This window comes from Ceratotherium simum, chromosome 6 (genome assembly GCF_057802395.1).
Source record: "Ceratotherium simum simum isolate JZ-2026a chromosome 6, ASM5780239v1, whole genome shotgun sequence".
NCBI classification, from domain to species: Eukaryota; Metazoa; Chordata; class Mammalia; order Perissodactyla; family Rhinocerotidae; genus Ceratotherium; species Ceratotherium simum.
Genome location: NC_141905.1, coordinates 61,740,707 through 61,761,839, shown reverse-complemented (window position 1 = coordinate 61,761,839; position 21,133 = coordinate 61,740,707). Strand labels below are relative to the sequence as shown.

The 21,133-nt window shown below is 38.7% G+C and overlaps 1 protein-coding gene across 7 annotated transcripts in view; it reads right to left on the bottom strand.

Annotated features, from left to right (window-relative positions):
* Positions 1-21,133, bottom strand: part of BTRC (beta-transducin repeat containing E3 ubiquitin protein ligase) — a 184,310-nt gene that overhangs the window by 133,928 nt on the left and 29,249 nt on the right. Inside the window, exon 1 of one of the 7 annotated variants that reach the window (XM_087432476.1) lies at positions 18,765-18,804. The exons of 4 other annotated variants lie outside the window; for them this stretch is intronic. The gene's annotated coding sequence lies outside the window, so the exon portion shown is untranslated. Of the gene's footprint in view, positions 1-18,764; positions 18,805-21,133 lie in introns of those variants that run through there. 2 more of the 7 variants (XM_087432478.1, XM_087432477.1) reach the window with 2 other exon arrangements.

Sequence of the window (21,133 nt, the reverse complement as noted above, 5' to 3'; positions counted from 1 at the left end):
TTGGGGCCGGCCTGGTGGCATAGTGGTTAAGTTCACGTTCCAGTTTGGTGGCCCGGGCTTCGCTGCTTCAGATCCTAGGCGCGGACCTACTCACAGCTAATCAAGCCATGCTAGGGCAGCGTTCCACACAGAAGAGCTACAACTCTACAACTATGACATACAACTATGTACTGGGGCTTTGGGGAGAAAAAAGAAAAAAAAAAGGATGATTGGCAACAGATGTTAGCATAGGGCCAATCTTCCTCAGAAAAAAAAAAACCTTATTTAAAAAAAAAAGAAACCCACAAAAAATAAAATAAAAGGAGGTTTCTTCCCTATGCCCATATGAAAGGACAGATTTTGATTAGGAAAAATCAGACAATGTTTAAAGTGAAGAGCCTATTTATGAAAATCAACTTATATTTAAGCAAATTAACACAAATATTTGGATTGTGACTGAAAATATTCAGTGGATTACTTTAAAACACTCTTATGGTCAGTCAATATTATCTCTTATAACTGATATATTCGTACCACAGTTTTCAACTACAAAACAAAAACACTAAATATAAAAACCTCTACTAAAGGGCAAAAAGGTAATGACATTAGTATACTCATGCTCACGCAGTGTTCAACTATTTGCAATGAAATGTGGAAGAAAATATGGGGATTTCAACACCACAGTTTTTAGGCAAACCCCTTAGTTTTATGGATATTTATAGCATGTGTCCAGTCTTGCAGAACTCCATCTTCCTCCACCTCATTTGTAATATAAACTGCTTTTAAACCACTTGAGATACTTCTTTTACACAGTACCTACCAAGCAGCAGATCAATACTCTAGTGCAGAGATGCCGATTCCATTACCACAAAAACCTGTGCAAGCAGCCAGATGCTGAACAAAGAGCATGGCTTTCATCAGGTTTATTCCTAACATGTCTCCACTCCACTGGGATGAAATATTTTTCTATGATGAGCAAATAGAAGTTGGGAAAGAAATAATGGCATTTAAAATAACAATGAAGAAACTCAGATAGAGAAAGTTAGAAAGATATAGCTAAAACAAATTTCTTCACACCTACAGGATGCTTATCATTTATCATCAAATCCATCTGTTCATCTGCAATCATAATGCTGCACTTCGCTTTGTACAAACTGCCATGATATTAGGTGTTTATGTTGTGATTCAACGCTTAAGACTAAAATGATACAGAAAGAGGTTATGGAAAAGAATGAAAATAAAGCTCTGGGTGAGAAAGGGGAGAAAAGGAAAGGAAAGAAGAGAAAAGGAAAACATTCTACTGTTCTTTTAAAGCCATTTTCAGTAAGAAAACTTTGTAACTTCCATTTCTTTCTAAATTTGCTACCAAAATAATCTTTATTCACAAGCTTTTCATATAGTTACTACATTTATCTTTCTTTCATACCATCACTATGATTTGAGGCAATAAAACTGAGTTGCAATATAATTAGAAAGGACAGAGATCTGTCTATATGCAGTGGTACTAGCAACTTGTGGCACCAGAGGGATTTAACTTTTGTCTAAAACCAGTTCTCCCTGTCTTTTCTCACACTATTTACTTTCAATGGACTAAAGCTGCAATACATCCCTTCTAGACCAGCTTTAATCATTTTCACAACTACGGTTGCTATGACAACTGGATGCAGCTTATCTGTGCTGTTGTCTTTTTCCCAATTTGAGTTGCCATAACAACACAATCATTCTGCTTTTCTCCAATATGTGACAACTTTATTTTAGGATTGTATTCTTAAGAACAGTGCATTTCCCCATGAAGAAAGTAAATAATAGAATTTATGTAAGAATTTTATTAAAATAACAGAATAACCAATTTTAAAATCTTTTGAGGGAAGAGTTATTTTGATAGGGACTTTCATTATACAAAAACAAACAAATAAATATTTAAAAACCCTGATATCTGCTGAAATCTAAATAAACACTGTCCACCATTAGTAGTGACTGATTTTTGTACAGATTTCTCTAAGCAAAAGATAGCAATAACATCATGATTATGAGCTGTAGGAAAGTGTTCATTAATACCTACCCCAAGTAGAAAAATAAAGAATGAAGATAGTTCTATACCACATACTCTGCTGTGGTAATCCAATATCATTTGTTAGGAATACTACAGCTCAGAATAGTGTGCTTTATACTAGGTAAACTCCATTTAAAAATCTTCACCTTTTAATGTGAGTGAAGAAATGGAAAGTAGAAGCTAGGGCCGGCCCCATGGCTTAGCGGTTAAGTGAGCGCACTCCGCTGCTGGTGGCCCGGGTTCGGATCCCGGGTGCGCACCGACGCACTGCTTCTCCGGCCACGCTGAGGCTGCGTCCTACACACAGCAACTAGAAGGACGTGCAGCTATGACGTACAACTATCTACTGGGGCTTTGGGGGAAAAATAAATAAATAAACTGCAAAGCATTTAAAAAAGAAAAAAAGTAAGTAGAAGCTAAACACTATGGCTTTTTAATATACATTTTTATATCTTTTCACAGGTTGTGGTAAACATGTATTTCTGTTGTAATTTTGAAGAAAATTCAATAAAAATAATTGCTAAAAAAAAAAAAAAACTTTACCTTTTAGTCAAGGTTTTCCATGGTAGTAGAATCCTGCAGAAGTTCATACAGTCCAAAGACTTTTGCAGTATAACTTGAGTATTTAGAAAAACTCACATTCATAGAAAAGATCAAAGAAAAGCATTTACTGTCCTAAATTGGCAGTATAAAATTCAAAAAATATTTTGGCTACTGGATCATCATATCCATTACTAGACCATCATATTGGGACATGAAAGTGTATTTTTTCAAAAACTCTCAATTGTGACAATCATTTGTTGTATCAGTATTTGCTATCACAGGACTTTGTATATGCAAAAGGTTATCTTAATTTAAATAGCTTAAATCACTAAGGTCAGATCCTTTAGCCCTTTAATCAGCTGACAAAGATACATTAAAAACCTCTCCCATAGTATAAATACCCATGAATATACATATTTATTGCTCACAAACAAAACATGGAAATATTAGTATTTGAGGAGAAAATATGCAAATATTACTAAATTCTCCCCTAGTTTCCCAAAGGCATATAAAATGTTATTTATAATATTGTAGTATTTTTACAGGGTAGAACTTTTATTTTCACATATTAATGTAACAAAACACATTTTAATTTTAATCACGGCTGAGACAATTTAATAAATTTTGTGTTTGCAATGAGTTGAAAAAATTTGATTTATTTAACCAAACCTAAGGATCAAAAGAAAACTTGAGGTCTTTCGTAGTACAATCATTTTCTTAAGTTCATTTTTTTTTTTATAATTTTTTATTTATTTAGTTTTTTTACCCCAAAGCCCCAGTAGATAGCTGTATGCCATAGCTGCACATCCTTCTAGTTGCTGTATGTGGGACGTGGCCTCAGCATGGCCAGAGAAGCAGTGCGTCGGTGCGCCCCCGGGATCGGAACCCGGGCCGCCAGCAGCGGAGTGCGCGCACTTAACCGCTAAGCCACAGGGCCGGCCCTTAAGTTCATTTTTTAAAGAAAAAAATCCACTACTATTCCAAACTCTGAAATAACCAATTTAATAATTTATATTTTAGCCACTTTTTAAAAGGACTATAGAGGAGAGAGTCTGCAAATGTTAAGAGCAAAAATAACGACTAGATCAAGATCTTTTCTTTAGAATCCTTTCCACATAGGAAAATGAGGTACTCCAAGATGATAATGACAATAAAGCAGCTGGAGCAAAAGGGTGGTTACACTACTTAGAGGATGGGTTGAGAGAAGGTGAACAACAGCACAGAGGGTGTTTAAAGAAAAGGAGAGAGACTAGAACAAAACAGGTTCCAAGGCAGCCCAGCGAGACCCTCACAAAGAAAATTAAACCAACAAACTGGGCTAAAACTGTATACAAAAGCCCATCTCTCTCCAACCCTGCTTTCTTCTTTCTTTAGTTTGTTATATCAGTAGGGAATCTCAAGAAAATCCCCCTTTGTAAGGCCTAAACTCCCCAAGCAAGTGCTACCTTGCAACGACTTCTAAATTAGCTGTAGCTAGCAACTAGAAGGATGTGAACCTATGACGTACAACTATCTACTGGGGCTTTGGGGGGAAAAACTGAATAAATAAAATCTTTAAATTAGCTGTAGCTGGTAGGTCCCAGGCTGTAAGCAAGATGATGCAATTTTATTACAGAGCAATAATATGAATTTAGGTGCTAATGCTATTAGAACCATGCGAGTCTCGAGACTGGATTTCTGTGATGCACTTGGACAGGGATTGGTGAATTATCTGTGAATGAGTGGCGTAGCATTCTTGGAAACCGCTATGATTCATCCAGAATACCCCTTAAAAGAGAGCCTCTGGCTTCACCTCCAGGGCAGTCAGCTGTGAGTCAACATGCATTCAGACTTGTGCTATTGCTGTTACACCTGCTGGACCTCACTGGTGGAATTGCTATTCCTGCCCTGATCTGACATGTCTAGCCATGTACTCCATAGGGACTTGCAGGCTACTGGGACAAGCTCCTAACACTCTTGTCAAGAATGTGTTATACTCTGTCCAAAATGGTAGGAATTTTAATCCTTACTGTCTCTGGGGTAGGGCCTTACTGATTTTTCCTCTGTTCCTAATGTAGGAGGTGATTTGCTTTTGTTTGGCTTGTAACTAGTGAGTCTGTGATCTCTATGTATTTTGTGTGTTGGGGTGAGGGGGGAGAGACCTGCTTTTAGCTTTACCTTTGATATTAGATAATTGAGTCTTTAAATGGACAAAAACCCTTATCTCAGGAATAAACCACTGTTCCTAATAGAAGCCAAGTGAAATCCACAAACCAGGCCAGCAGCATGCTTTAAAAAGGGTACTTTTTCTGAATAACTTTTCCAAATTGAAAGAATACATTATCATAAAATAATAAATTACCAAAGAATCGTCTTCATTAATAAAAAATTTCAATGTACCTTTAATCATAGGTCTCTACCTCTAGCCCTACAAAAACATTAATCTTCCAAATAGAATTGAGATAGAAATATCTCCTTTTGTCCAGCAAAACGATGTCCATATTCTATAAAGTCTCTTTAGTTACTAAAGCCTTGGAATGAAGGAAGACCTAGGTACAGATTCTCGGGAATACAGTTAGTTTTAGAAGAGCATGATATATGCTATAAGAAGTTCGGCTATACTTATTACACCGGCTATACTTGTTCTAAGGATTAGTTTTCTCATTCAAGTGCCTTTCAATGATATATGAAATCTGAAGAGAACCCGAGAAAAGGCAAAAAGAACTCAATTCTGCCACAATGCATCTTCCTCCCACCTGTTAGACCAGCTGGTTTCCAAAGTGGGGTGTACACATGCCAGGAGGTAAGCAAGATGATCCTTCGGGGTACAGGTGAATAAAACAGACTTTTATTCAAATTAATTTAGTTAAAAAAAGAAATTAATGTTTTCCAATTTTTATGATATAGATTGGCACTGGTTCCCTCTTTTGATCTGATGTTAGATGGTCAAATATCACTTATGAACCAACTGTTCCAATAGAAGACTGGGAGTTCCACAATACAGAGTTGGTAGCAGTGCTCCCTGCCCATTCATTCTCTTTTCGCATACTGCAAAAAAACTGTAGCGTGCCCAGGATTTAAAAACATAATCTAGTTTTAAATAAACTGTCAACTGATGCTTCTATAATTCCTTGCACAAGCCCTTAATTACTCACTTTACAAGATAAAAATAATACTGAACTAACCATATATGAAAAAGTGAGCCAAAGACAGTATTAAAACAACTATTTGAAATATGAATTTATATATACTATCTATATACATGTATATGTGTATACACGTATATACTAGTCACAATTTATATTCACTAAGTATACACAATATATATACCCTACCCTAAGTGTACGTACTGTGCCTTGATATAGTAGCTAATGATAGTAATGCATGCATACAATTTGCAATTTATAAATTAACAAATAAAAATACTTAGGCTGGGTACTCAAAATTATTTTATGATGGGTTAAGAGGTCATTGTTTCAGATAGCAAGTTTCTTAGATTTACTTTTTTTTTAATTGAGATACAATTGATATATAACATTGTGTAAGTTTAGGGTGTACAAAATATTGATTTGATATTTATATTGCAATATGATTGTCATTGTAGCATTAGCTAACACCTCTACTGCATCACATAATTATCATTTCTTTTAGTAGTGGGAACAATTAAGAGCACTTGGATTTATTCTTAAAAGAATTTGGCAAATGAATGCACATGTCCACCTGGCCACTTTCGCAAAGGGTCTCTGAATCAACTCTAACTTATACCTGATGAACTAAGAAGGAGCACTTTGTGATGCCTGAACTAAGAAAGCTGAAATATTCTAAGAAACAAAGGTAATTTTCCATTTGGTATTTATCATAACAATTGACTCAAGGACAATTTATTAACCTAAGACAAAAAAACAAAGAATTTTATATGTGGACAGTACTATGTTTTAGTATTATATACTCCATTTGCTAGTAAATTAGGTCTCTAGTTCCAAAGATGACCAAACTTTATACATTCAAAGTAATAAATTTCAAAAAAGTGGTTCTTCCACTTGAATATATTTCTTTTGAGAATTGTTTTTCTAATCCAAAATGTACCAAGGGCTTCAAATTACACTATATTCCAAGCCTAATATAACTCCTCAAGGGTTGTAATATTCTAAACAGCAGGAACTGTAGTTACCATATAGGATAAATAGTAATCTCTATAAGTTGTTTTAAAAGACAAATCAGATTGTATGCCATATCAAGAAATCCTGATTATATACAGACTAGGTTCGGGAAAAGTTCTTTAGGCAAAGTTTAAAAACTTGAATTATCAAGAGTAAGAAGGATTCAAGTAAAAAGCCAAGGTTAGAGAAAAGAGCAAATGAAAAGGCCTTACAGCAGTCTTGCAAGAGTTTGGCAAAAGGCCAAGGTGACCAGAGTGTAATTGGAGAGTGGGAGTATTGGCATTAGATAGTGAAAGAGGTAGGTAGGAAAGGACCAGATCTATCTGGCAGAACAAAAGTCAAAGTCTTATCATGCATGGCCTAAGTGCAAAGGAAAGATACTGAAAAGTTTTAAACTTAGATTTTTGAAAGATCACTCGGACTCCCATATAGAAATTGGATTTAATGGAGACAATAGTTAGAAAAGTATTATAAATATAAAAAAAATTATAATAACCTACAGTAAGTTAATGGCAGCGGAGGCAGAAAGAAGTGGGTGAATTTGAGATATATTTTGGAAGTCCAGATAGAATCTGAGGATGGACTGGATATCAGGGTAAGGAAAAGTAAGGAGTCAAGGATGATCCCAGGTTTGGGGCTTCAGTAACTACGTCAATGGTAGTACCATTTATTGGGATAGGAAGACTAAGAAAAAAAGTCAAGATTTCTATTTTTGATATATTAAGTTTGAAATCACTATGCAACATTCAAATGGATAGTAAATTAAATATATAAATCTAGAGGTCAGAGTAGAAGGATAAGTTGGAAATCACTGGCATATTACAAGTCATCAGCACACAGATGGCATTTCAAAGCCAAGGGTTAGATGAAATCACTTAGGAAGAAAGTGTAGGCAGGAAACAGAAAAGGGCCCAGGACCAAAGGCTAAGAAACTCCAACATATAGATTTGTGTAAGGATCAAATGCTTATTGAATGATCCCTCTCAAAAGAGTACTCTTTCAATATACCCCACTGCCTCTTAACATTAAAAAAGAAAAATCAAGGGGCCACCCTGTGGCGTAGCGGTTGGGTGCGCACACTCCGCTGCTGGTGGCCTGGGTTCGGATCCCAGGAGCGCACCGATGCACCGCTTGTCAGGCCATGCTGTGGCAGCGTCCCATGTAAAGTGGAGGAAGATGGGCACAAATGTTAGCCCAGGGCCAGTCTTCCTCAGCAAAAAGAGGAGGATTGGCATGGACGTTAGCTCAGGGCTGATCTTCCTCATAAAAAAAACAAAAAAACAAAAATCAATAGGCCAATAAATAGGTGTTCAATAAAAAATTTGTAAGTGGAAAAAACCAAAACAAAACACCACAAAACCATCTTCCCTGGACAAAGGTTCTCAAATTTCATATTTAAGCCATAGTAGGTGATTTCTTTTCTTTTTTTTTTTTTTTTGTGAGGAGGACCAGCCCTGAGCTAACATCCAATGCCACTCCTCCCCTTTTTTCCTTGAGGAAGATTGGCCCTGGGCTAACATCTGTGCCCATCTTCCTCTACTTTATATGGGATGCTGCCACAGCATGGCTTGACAAGTGCTGCATCGGTGCGTGCCCGGGATCCGAACCTGCGAACTCCAGGCTGCTGAAGCAGAGCGCGCGCACTTAACCGCTGCGCCACCTGACTGGCCCCCATGGTAGGTGATGTCTGGTGGGTCCTAGAAAAACTCCTTATGAAGTCTAACTTAAAATAATCAAGAAACAAGAAATAAGAAAAAGCAGCAGCCTCTGGGGAGGGAAACTGAACGTTAAGAAGATGGGTAAGAGAGTGACGTCAGTATCATGGTGGAGTGAGCTTCCCACAGTGAACTCTCCCCCTCTAAGACACAACAAAAAGGACATTCATATTCCAATAGAAGCTAGTCACACAACACAGGGGACATCTGAGGCACCCACGCAGCTATACCCCCAAGGACAGAGGTGCTGGAATCCCCAGAGGAAGTGGAAGGAAGTAAGAGGAGCTCCTTTCCTTCCCCAAGGACTGCAACCCAGAGACTGAGACCGCAAGGCTCTCAGAGGAGGGAGAGAGGCGGCCGGCCACGTGAAAACCAGTGCTCTTTAAGACCCCTCACAGCCGAGGGGATCCCCCTACAGAGGAAGCGGAACTGTTGCCAGGGTAGTTTCAGCAAGCTAGCCCCTCAGGACTGCAGAGAGCGACAGCAAAGCGAGAAACCTCTGAGATCGGGGAGGCAAAAGTAAGCGCCTCTCCCCCACCCGGCCCGCCTGACTGGCACTTCAGCACAGCAGCACTTCAGCTCGGCCCCATCCCCAGAGGCAGCGGCCCCCAGGCGCCTGGGCCCCACCAGCAGGGGCAGCGTGACCGGCCCAGCCACACAGGCAGTGGCCCCCAGGCGCCGGCCCGACAAGCACCGAGGCGAGCCTGTGCCCCCACACCAGAGGCAGCGGCAGCTCAGGCCCCACCACGCCACAGCCCCAGCTGCTCTGGCTGAACCAAGCCACGGTCCCAGCTTCCCCTGCTTCCCCATGTCCCGCCCCCAGCTCCTTCGGCTTGACTGCCCCCTCCCCCACCCCTGGGGCTCCAGTGGCTTCGGCTTGGCCTGTGCTCAGGCTCCAGCTGACCTGGCACCAGCAACTTCAGCCCACCACACTCCAGTTTCAGGTTCTTTGGCTCAGAGGTGCTCCAGCTCCTCCCTCTTTGGCCTAGTGCACTCCAGCTCCTCCTTCTTTATCCCAGCGCACTCCAGTTCCAGTTTCTTTGGCCCAGCAGCGCTCCAGCTCTTCCTTCTTCGGCTCAGCGCACTCTAATTCCAGTTTCTTTGGCCCAGTGCACTCCAGTTCCAGCTTCTTTGGCCCAGGGGCGCTCCAGCTCTTCCTTGTTCGGTCCAGCGCACTCCAGTTCCAGCTTCTTCTGCCCAGTGGCACTCCAGCCCCTGCTTCTTTGGCCCAATGGCACTTCAGCTGCAGCTGCTTCAACCCACCTGCAACTGAGCCCCAAGTGCTCCGGCCTAGCTGCGCTCCAGTCTCAGCTGTTCCCATGCTCCAGCTCCAGCTGTTCCCATGCTCCCCCCACCCAGCAGCCTCCACTCAGCCACACCGCAGATTAGCCAGGGGCTAGCAAGAGTGCCCGCGGCCTGAGGCGGGCCAGAATACACAGACCTTGACCCCGACCCAGCGGCAGCAAGAGGAAACTGCACCATATATTTTCACTATGAGAAAAAGTAAGCCAATACCGACAGGCAACATGCAAAAATATATTAAATCTCCAGACCAAAAGGAATATGACAAGCACCCAGAAGTCAACCTGGAAAGCACAGAAATGTATAACCTTAACAACAGAGAATTCAAAGTAGCCATCATAAAAAAGCTTAATGAAATACAAGAAAACACAGACAGACAACTCAATGAAATCAGGAGTTTCTTCACAAAAGAGATTGAACTGTAAAAAAAAAAAAAAACCAATCAAAACACAATAGAGGAGATAAAGACAAATCTGGAAGCCTTAAGCATCACAGCTGAAAATATGGAGGAAAGAATTAGCAATATTGAGGACAGCAATGCAGAAATGTTCCAGATGGAGGAGGAAAGAGAACTAAGACTAAATAGAAATGAAGAAACTCTCTGAAAAATATGTGACTCAATTAGGAAATCCAACATAAGGATTATAGGTATTCCAGAGGGAGAAGAGAGGGAAAAAGGAGCAGAGACCTTGTCCAAAGAAATAATATCTGAGAACTTCCCAAACCTGGAGAAGGAGCTGGAAATACCAGTGAATGAAATAAATAGATCTCCTAAATATATCAACATGAAAAGACCCTCTCCAAGGCATATAGTAGTAAAGCTGGCAAAAGTCAATGACAAAGAAAAGATATTAAGGGCAGCTAGACAAAAAAAAATAACATACAAAGGATTTCCTATCAGGCTCTCAGCCGATTTCTTGACAGAAACTTTACAGGCCAGCAGAGAGTGGAACGATATATTCAAAATTCTGAAGGACAAAAACTTTCAGCCAAGAATACTCTATCCAGCAAAAATATCCTTCAGATATGATGGAGAAATAATAACTATCCCAGATAAACAAAAGCTAAGGGAGTTCATTGCCACAAGACCCCCACTACAAGAAGTACTCAAGAAGGCCCTCATCCCTGAGGAAAAAAAGAGAAAGGGGATTCAAAGTTTTGAACAAGGAGGAAAATAGGTCGACAAAATCAGAAAAATTGCAGTCCTCTACCAAAATAGATTAGCAAACACTTAAATATAAAACCAAAGATCAAGGGAAGGTAAGCACCAAGCATAAATATAAGCTCATCATGTTAAACACAAACTCACAATACAAGAGGGAATAAGATGTGACAAGAATAACTTAGAAGGGGAAGAGGAAAAGGATCAAATCAACTTAGTCTAAGGGAATAAGAGGCCATCAAAAAATGGACTATCACATCCACGAGATTCTTTTACACAAACCTCGTGGTAACCACTAACCAAATAATCAGAACAGAATCACACATGATAAAGAAAGAGAAAACTAAGAGAACCACCATACAGAACTACCAAACTAAATTTGTAGTCTGAAATACACGGGAAGAGAAACAAAAGAAATGCAAAAGAACCAGAAAAAGAGCGATAAAATAACAACAACAAGCCCCGATATATCAATAATTACCCTAAATGTAAAGGGACTGAACTCTCCAATCAAAAGACACAGAGTGTTAGGATGGATTAAAAAACAAGACCCAATAATATGCTGCCTCCAGCAAACACATCTCAGCTCTAAAGACAAACACAGGCTCTGAATGAAAGTATGGAAGACAATACTCCAAGCTAACAGCAAACCAAAGAAAGCAGGTGTTGCCATACTTATATCAGACAAAGTTGACTTCAAGATAAAACAGGTAATGAGAGACAAAGAGGGGCAATATATAATGATAAAAGAGACACTCCACCAAGAAGACATATCACTTTTAAATATATATGCACCCAATACGGGAGCACCAAGGTACATAAAGCAACTATTAACAAACCTAAAAGGAGATATTAACAACAACAAAATAGTAGTAGGGGATCTCAACACCCCACTCTCATCAATGGACAGATCATCCAGACAGAAAATAAATAAGAACATAATGGACCTAAATGAAAAACTAGATGAGATGGACTTAACAGACATATACAGAGCACTCCATCCAAACAAAGCAGATTACACATTCTTCTCAAGCGCGCATGGAACATTCTCAAGAACAGACCATATGTTGGGAAAGAAGGCATGCTTATATAAATTTAAGAAGATTGAAATCATAACAAGCATCTTTTCAGACCATAATGCCATGAAGTTAGAAATCAACTACAAGGAAAAAACCAGGAAAGTGACAAAGCTGTGGAGACTCAACAACATGCTACTAAACAACCAATGGATCATTGATGAAATTAAAGGAGAAATTAAAGCGTATCGGGAGACAAATGAAAATGAAACTACACCGTACCAACTCATATGGGATGCAGCAAAAGCGGTCCTGAGAGGGAAACTCATAGCAATACAGGCCCACCTTAACAAACAAGAAAAAGCCCAAATAAGCAACCTCAAACTATGCCTAACAGAATTAAAAAAAGAAGAACAAGCAAAGCCTAAAGTCAGCAGAGAGAAGAAAATAATAAAAATCAGAGCAGAAATAAATGAAATTGAAATTAAAAAACAGTAGAAAGGATCAATGAAACAAACAGCTGGTTCTTTGAAAAGATAAACAAAATTGACAAACCCCTAGCAAGACTCACCAAGAAAAAAAAGAGAGAAGGCTCAAATAAATAAAATTAGAAATGAAAAAGAAGAAATTACAACAGATACCACAGAAATACAAAAGATTATAAGAGAATACTATGAAAAACTATATGCCAACAAATTGGACAATCTAGAAGAAATGGATAAATTCCTAGACTCATACAACCTCCCAAAACTGAATCAAGAAGAAATAGAGAACCTGAATAGACCAATCACAAGAAACAGTAATCAAAAACCTCCCAAAAAATAACAGTGCAGGACCAGATGGCTTCTCTGGAGAATTTTAGCAAACATTCAAAGATGACTTAATACCTATCCTTCTCAAACTATTCCAAAAAATAGAGGAAGATGGAACACTTCCCAACACATTCTACGAGGCCAACATCACCCTGATACCAAAGCCAGGCAAAGACAATACTAAGAAGGAAAACTACAGACCAATATCCCTGATGAACATAGATGCAAAAATCCTCAACAAAATATTGGCAAACTGAATACAGCAATACATTAAAAAGATCATACACCACGATCAAGTGGGATTTATACCAGGGACACAGGGATGGTTCAACATCTGCACATCAATCAGTGTGATACACCACATTAACAAAACAAGGAATAAAAACCATATGATCATCTCAATAGTTGCAGAGAAGGCTTTTGACACGATCCAACATCCATTTATGATAAAAACTCTCAACAAAATGGGTATAGAAGGAAAGTACCTTAACATAATAAAGGCCATATATGACAAACCCACAGCAAAACATCATAGTCAATGGGGAAAAACTGAAAGCCATCCCTCTGAAAACAGGGACAAGACAAGGGTGCCCACTCCCACCACTCTTATTCAACACAGTTCTGGCCAGAGCAATTAGGCAAGAAAAAGGAATAAAAGGAATCCAAATAGGCAACGAAGAAATGAAACTCTCACTGTTTGCAGATGACATGATCTTATATATAGAAAACTCTAAAGAATCCATTGGAAAACTATTGGAAATAATCAACAACTACAGCCAAGTGGCAGGGTACAAAATCAACTTACAGAAATCAGTTGCATTTCTATATACCAACAATGAACTAACAGAAAGAGAACTCAAGAAGACAATCCCATTTACAATTGCAACAAAAAGAATAAAATATCTAGGAGTAAATTTAACCAAGGAAGTGAAAGACCTACACAATGAAAACTATAAGACATTACTGAGTGAAATCAATGATGACATAAAGAAATGAAAAAAGATTCCATGCACTTGGATTGGAAGAATAAACATTGTTAAAATGTCCACACTACCTAAAGCAATCTACTGATTCAATGCAATCCCAATCAGAATCCCAAGGACATTCTTCACAGAAATAGAACAAAGAATACTAAAATTCATATGGGGCAACAAAAGACCCCGTATAGCTAAAGCAATCCTGAAAAAGAAGAACAAGGCTGGAGGCATCACAATCCCTGACTTCAAAACATACTACAAAGCGACAGTAATTAAAACAGCATAGTACTGGTACAAAAACAGACACACAGATCAATGGAACAGAATTGAAAGTCCAGAAATAAAACCTCATATCTATGCGCAGCTAATCTTTGACAAAGGAGCTAAGGACATACAGTGGAGAAAGGAAAGTCCCTTCAATAAATGGTGCTGGGAAAACTGGACAGCCACTTGCAAAAGAATGAAAGTAGACCATCTTCTTTCACCATACACAAAAATTAACTCAAAATGGATCAAAGACCTGAAGGTGAGACCTGAAACTATAAAACTCCTGGAGGAAAATATAGGTAATACACTACTCGTCATCAGCCATAAAGGCATCTTTTTGAATTCCATGTCTACTCAGACAATGGAAATAAAAGAAAAAATAAACAAGTGGGACTTCATCAGATTAAAGAGCTTCTACAAGGCAAATGAAACCAGGATCAAAATGAATATGAAGGGGCCAGCCCCATGGCTTAGCAGCTGGGTGCACGCGCTCCGCTACTGACAGCCCAGGTTCAGATCCCGGGTGCGCACCGACGCACCGCTTGTCAGGACAAGCTAAGGCAGCGTCCCACATACAGCAACTAAGAAGGATGTGCAACTATGACATACAACTATCTATTGGGGCTTTGGGGGAAAAAAAGGAGGAGGATTGGCAATAGATGTTAGCTCAGGGCTGATCTTCCTCACACACACAAAAAAGAAAAATGAATAGGGAACCCATCAGCTGGGAAAAAATATTTGCAAACCATATATCTGACAAGGGATTAATCTCCATAATATATAAAGAACTCACATGACTGAATAACAAAAAAACAAACAACCCAATCAAAAAATGGGCAGAGGAAACGAACAGACACTTCTCCAAAGAAGATATACAGATGGCTAATAGGCACATGAAAAGATGCTCAACATCACTAATCATCAGGGAAATGCAAATCAAAGCCACACTAAGATATCATCTTACACCTCTTAGAAAGGCTATAATCACCAAGACAAAAAGCAACAAATGCTGGAGAGGCTGTGGAGAAAGGGGAACCCTAATCCACTGCTGGTGGGAATGCAAACTGGTGCAGCCTCTATGGAAAACAGTATGGAGATTCCTCAAATAATTAAAAATAGAAATACCTTATGATCCGGCTATCCCACTACTGGGTATCTACCCAACGAACCTGAAATCAACAATCCAAAGAGGCTTATGCACCCCTATGTTCATCGCAGCATTATTCACTATGGCCAAGACATGGAAGCAACCCAAGTGTCCCTCAACTGATGATTGGATAAAGAAGATGTGGTATATATATATACCATGGAATACTACTCAGCCATTAAAAAAAAGACAAAATCATCCCATTTGCAACAACATGGATGGACCTGGAGGGTATTATGTTAAGTGAAATAAGCCAGAAAGAGAAAGACAAACAGGGCATGATTTCACTCATATGTGGAAGATAAACCAACACATGGACAGATAGAACTGTTTGGTGGTTACCAGGGGCTAAGGGGGTGGGGGTTGGGCACAAGGGGTGGAGGGATGTACTTATATGGTGACTGATAAACAATAATGTACAACAAAAATTTCACAAAATTTTTGTGAAAAAAAAATTTTTACAAAATTTTTGTAAAAAAAAAAAGATGGGTAAGAGAGAGAGTTTTCACTGTATATCCTTTTGTACTTTTTGAATTTTGAATGTTATTGCATGTTTTACATATTCAAAAATAAATATTTTTGAAATGGCTCTATATTTTGGTTTCTATCAATAGTTAAGTTGAATCCCAATAGGTTTATTATTGTTTGCTTTTAGGTTGTTGTTGCTGAACTTGACAAGCTATCTGTAAGATTTTTATGAAGGTATAAAAAGCCATGCGTAGCCAAAACACTCTTGAAGAAACACAACAATGTATGAGAACTTAACTACCATATATCAAGGCTTATTATAAAGCTACATGAATAAGGATGTATGGCACCGATACAGAGATAGATAAATAAACAAAACAGAATAATGAGTCCAAAAACAGACCAATATATATAAAAACATGATTTATGATGGAGGTAGCACTGCAGATCAGTGGGGAATACATATTTTTCCAATAGATAATGCTGGGGGGCACTGGAAATTCTGAAATGAAATGGAATCCTTTCCTTACATGAAATGCAAAAATTAATTCTAGAGAGACTAAACTTCTAAATGTAAAAAGCAAAACTATAAAGCTTCCTGTAGAAAATATGAGACTATTTTCATGACCTCAAAGTAGAAAAGGCCTCCTTAAACAAGTCACTAGGACTAACTGAACACACACATACATAAACACATACGTAAACATACCCTTCAATTCACCCATCCAGTGGAAGAAACACAAGCTGAACCACAAACAAAACAAGAGTCAAAAGGGCACCAACTAGGTAGGCTTGGATTTGGGAAATTGTGGGCTCTAATCCATGCTGTCATCAACTGTAACCTTGGACAAGTTACATGACCTCCTTGGGTCTCAGTTTGCTCATTTTTAAAAGGAAAGAGTAATACTCTATGATACTTTTTATTGACAATTCATAAAACATTCCAAGTGGCATGTGAGATATGTAAGAAAAATCCAAAGTCTTTTGCCCAATGTGTACTACTGATCTAAAATGATCACGAACCACTGTCTTGAATGAGCTAACTAGGTGGACAGCATTCCCAGTGTTGATACCTTAAAAGAACAAGGACAAAGACATGATAAATGTTTCCCAGATCTCCCAGAACTACAGAGTATAAACAACTGAATATGCTGACAGTGTTTAAGGTTGACCTTGATAGAAAAGAGGGGATTCCAAATGCTCCTAGATGTCAAGTGCACTCACTGGGGTAAAGTGACCTTGCTGGGCATTTGCTTGGTCATAACATTTCTTTAATAAAACTGATAAAAGTAGAAAGATCCTGGAACTATCAGCAGGATAGCAATCAAAGGATTTAAGTTGTATCTATCCATATATTCCTGACAAGTAAAATTCCATCATCATAGACAAGGATAAATTGTGGCTGCTTGCCTGAGTGGCTAGGGGAATGAGAAAATTAAGAACAGGACATTCCAGTAGGATTTTTGAATAACCACCAGCCAAGTCATTTCTGTACCATTTTTCCTGACACTACCAAATAAAATACTCAACATTTCATTAGCTTTTCAAAACGACATTTTATGATGAAGCTCAGACCTGACAGTCATACAAAAAAACAGTCACAACTAGTTACGTTGAAATGATAATTATCAACAACAAAGGCTTTTTAATTAAAATACATTATGTAACAACATTAAAATAAGTCTAGATCAAGGGTCTTAACCTAGGATCCATGGACAGGATTCAAAGATCTCCGAATCTCTTGAAATCGTGTACAAAATGCATGTGCATGTGCATGTCTGGGGAGAGTAGCTCATGACATACAAAAGATTTTCAGTGAGGTTCAGGAACAAAAAAAGTTATGAAGCCTTGAATTAGATGATCCCTCCTGACTCTTTAAGCCTATGACCCCACACAAATTCAGTGACATTTTAGTTAAGACAAATAACTGACCCACTCACTAAGGAAACAGAACTTTGCCTCCTTCTGATTCATCGCATTTTTTCTTAATCCAAGTCCAATGAAAGCTAGTCTCACTTAAAAAAAATTTTTTTTTAACTTTACGGCTTCAATTAAGCAATTAAAAATTGCTTAATTTAAAAGTACCCTCCAATTTCAAAATCTTCTGTGTCCTGCCCTCGGTTTAATCTCTCTTTTAAGCCTCTCTAAACACTCAAGTTTTAACCACAGTATATTCTTTCTCAGTAAGAAAGAGAATCTCTTTGGTCTTTTCCACCAGGCATTACTCTTTCTAGGTCCTGAGCACATTTTCACATCAATTGAAAACAAGATCTCACTCTTTCCTACTGCTTATGTAATTAATTGGGCCTATTAGTCCAAATTCATCAACCCCTGAGCCTTTAAAAAAGCTATTAGTCAAATCCTAGTCTGGCCAAAATTTGATGACTGATTCCCTCTCCCACTTCATAAATACATACTTAAAAAAAAAAATAACAAAACTTACTAATGAGAACTATAACTTACTAGCAACTACTCACAAGAAATTATAGCTCTGCTGACTGGCAAGTAATTTGCAAAAGCAGACCAGTTTAGCTGCATAAAATAAATATCCACCTGCACATACTAGCACTAATCAGGGCGTGAAATTAAACTTATGATTCAGAAGGAAATAACTGCTTCAAGGCTGTGATTTAGTCTGGGAAGCAAATATTAAGGTCATCCTTTTCTCTCTAGTGTTTATAGCATTTCTAATGGGGGAAGCAAGGGAGGAGGGCCAACTGACCAAATTCTGTAGAAGCAAAAATATCTCTATGACATAACGAATGTGCCACTTGCTTTACTAATTGCACAGACTTAACAGAACCAAGTTGTTGAAATGTATGCAGAGATCACTTAAGTACTGAAAGCCCAAAGTGACCTCTATGGACATCTAATTAGGTCAAAAATTAAGGGATCAATATTTTATTAAGTGAAGTAAAGAAAATTTAACAAATAAAAACACCACAGTAAGTTTTAAAATAGCCTATAGCCATTTTCATTACAACACAGTCAATTTTGGATTAGCCAAGTTAATGAAATCTATTTAGTACCTTAGCCAATTGCCACAATTTTCCCAACATTTTTCAAATCAAATAATACAACCTTCAACTTATTCAACTATTGTATCTCCATACTATTCTCATGTCTACCAGAGAAAGCAAACAAGTAGAAAAAGGTCCCAAATAATCATGAGCAAAATACTGACTTGAAAGGCCTACAGAAGCCACAGCGGTTCTCAAAGTGTGGTCACAGAACCAGCAGCATCACCTGGAAAGTAGATAGAAAAGCAAATTTTCAGACCCTACTCCAGGCCTACTGATGGAAAACACAAGCCCTCCAGGAAATTCTGATACAGTTTTTATTACCACAAGCCCTTTTTAAAAAACTAAACCCAGAGTGACGTCAGCATCATGGCAGAGTGAGCTGTTCCCTTAGTCTCTTCCCCCTAAGTTACAACCAAACAGACATTCATTAACCAAGAGAGGATTCCCTACAAAGCACAATAGGACGTCTGGGAGATCCACACAGCCATACACCTGAAGATGGTGGTACTGGATCCCCAGGAAGCAGTGAAAGGAGGTTAGTGGATCCCCTCCCCCTCACCAGCGGCAGTGATCTAGGACACAGGACCTCATGCAGCAGCTGGTGAGCGACTGTAAGAGGAGGAGGGGGAGCAGGCAGGCCCACAGGTGAACACTTTCACTTTCAGAGTTGCAGTCTGGCCCACGGGAATGTTCCACACTGAGTGGTGTGGCTCAGGCACCATGTAGGTGCCCCCACCAAGCACAGCAGCCCAGGTGAACTGCGCATGAGGGGGCCTGCATGCGTGAAACAAAGCACCTCTCACCTCCACACCCGCTAGCGCACCAGCTCCACTGGTCCCGGCCAAGGCAGTGATTCTGCACCAGAGCACCGGCACCTGTGTGTGTGACTCGCCAAGTGGCTGCAACCAGCAGGCAAATGCAGACAAGCCCTACTGGCTTGTCTTCCAGCACAACTTCCAGCAGACAGAGCAGGTTCAAAAAACACAGCTTCTGTCCCCGCTAGAGGTGGCAGGTGGAATCTGTGACCTGAAACTACCACTATGCACTGGCAAAGGATCACTTCATCAAACACCATGGAGAACTACATTAACAGAACTACAGTAACACTCCAGAGCAGAAGGAAAATGACAAGTCTCCAGAAACCAATCCTGAACTCACAGAAATTTACAATCTAAATGACAGAGAATTCAAAATAGTTGTCATAAAGAAACTCAACGAGTTACAAGAAAACTCAGAAAGACAGTTCAATGAACTCAGGAATAAAATTAATGAGCAGAAGGAATTCTTCACCAAAGAGATCGAAACTTCAAAAAAGAAAAAGGCAAACAATTCTGGAGATGAAGAACACAACGAGTGAGATAAAAAAACAATCTAGAGACCTTAAAAAACAGAGCTGATGTTATGAAGGACAGAATTAGTAATTTAGAGAACAGAAATATAGAAATGCTTTAGGTGGAGGAGGAGAGAGAACTAAGACTTAAAAAAAAAATGAAGAAACTCTTCGAGAAATATCCAACACAATTAGGAAATGCAACATAGGATTATAGGTATTCCATAGGCAGAAGTGGGAGAAAGGAGCAGAGAGCTTGTTCAAAGAAATAATAGCTGAGAACTTCCCAAACCTGGGGAAGGAACCGGACCTACAAGTATTTGAAGCCAATAGACCTCCTAACTACATCAATACAAAAAGATCTTCTCCAAGGCATATAATAGTAAAACTGGCAAAAGTCAATGACAAAGAAAAAATATTAAGGGCTGCAAGGCAGAAGAAAATAATCTACAAAAGAACCCCTATCCGGCTTTCAGCAGATTTCTCAGCAGAAACCTTACAGGCTGGGAGAGATTGGAATGATATATTCAAAATACTGAAAGACAAAAACTTCCAGCCAAGAATACTCTATCCAGCAAAAGTATCCTTCAGATATGATGGAGAAATAAAAGCTTTCCCAGATAAACACAGGCTGAGGGAGTTCATCACCACTAGACCTCCCTTACAAGAAATGATCAAGAACACCCTCATACCTGAAACAAAAAGGCAAAGGTTTACAAAGCCTTGAGCAAGGACAAAAACAGACAGAGAAAATCAGAAAATTTCAGCTTTCTATCAGAACAGGTTAGCAAACACTTAATTATAACATAAAAGATAAAGGGAAGGAAAGCATCAAAAATAACTATAAACACTTCATTTTAATCACAAACTCACAACACAAAACAGAATAATTTGTGACAACAATAACTTAGAAGGGGAAGAGTGAAGGGATGGAACCTGCTTAGGCTAATGGAGATAACAGGCTATCAGAAAATGGCCTATCTCATCTATGAGACCTTTTATACAAACTTCATGCTAACCACCAAACAAAAAATCAGAGCAGAGACACAAATCACAAATAAAGAGAAAACCATCACAGAAAACCACCAAACTAAAATGGCAGTCAGAAATTCAAGGGAAGAGAAACAAGGGAAATATAGAACAACCACAAAACAAGAGGAAAAATGGAAGTATTAAGTCCTCATACATCAATAATCACTC